Below are 792 nucleotides of genomic sequence, written 5' to 3'. Positions count from 1 at the left end.
CTCTGTCTCTGTCTGTCTGTCTGTCTGTGTGCACCCTGGGGTGTGTATCTCACACACAAATTGACTCGCACTTTCAGTGTCCTCACCTTGGAGGAATATAATGTTACCTAAGTGTGATGCTAATTACTGGTGAAATTACAGTAAATGCTTAATGACTCAAAAAAATTAAGCTACTTTTTAGGTTCCTCACCAACAAGGTTTTCATTAAGTGACCTTAGATTGTGATTTACATTTAGATTGTGAAGAAGGCTTTTACAAAATGACAGTAAATATGATTTACTTTGTATGATTCGCATTGGCGTATGACGATAACAGGCTTCAACCATCGGCTTTCTCACCATCGCCACTCTGTGGTCACTATAACCGTGCATAGCTGTTTTTAAGTTGTGTAATATTCTGCCAATATTAGTAATGATAGGCAGGTCATTATGGCACCACTGTGGTGAATCAAGGTTTAGAGAATGTCCAAATGTCTGAAGCATGCATGCCTGATGAACTTGGAAATGTGGTAGGACTAAGAAGAAACCTGTTATCATGCATTTTCAGTTGGAAAGCAGGACTTTTTCCATTTTGATGCACTGACTTGTTTGGTTAATAAGTCAAGACAATCTTTTCTTAAGAGAAAATGTATAATACTGGCAAGAGTGTGAATATACAGCAACCTATGTATGAATAGGTAGCGAAAGGCTGAATTTCCTGAAAGCAGAACAATACCAGGGTAAAGATGCCTTGTTACCTTGGTATAAGTTTGTCAATAACATTCCACAAAACAGTATTGTGATTGCTGTAAAA

The 792-nt window shown here is 37.8% G+C and overlaps 1 protein-coding gene across 1 annotated transcript in view; it reads left to right on the top strand.

Annotated features, from left to right (window-relative positions):
* helz (helicase with zinc finger) overlaps positions 1-792 on the top strand; it is a 66,066-nt gene that overhangs the window by 22,936 nt on the left and 42,338 nt on the right. The window lies entirely within an intron of this gene.

The sequence above is a fragment of the Etheostoma spectabile genome, chromosome 2, assembly GCF_008692095.1.
Source record: "Etheostoma spectabile isolate EspeVRDwgs_2016 chromosome 2, UIUC_Espe_1.0, whole genome shotgun sequence".
NCBI classification, from domain to species: Eukaryota; Metazoa; Chordata; class Actinopteri; order Perciformes; family Percidae; genus Etheostoma; species Etheostoma spectabile.
Note: the sequence above shows the minus strand (reverse complement) of the source record. Positions and strands in the feature narration are given on the sequence as shown.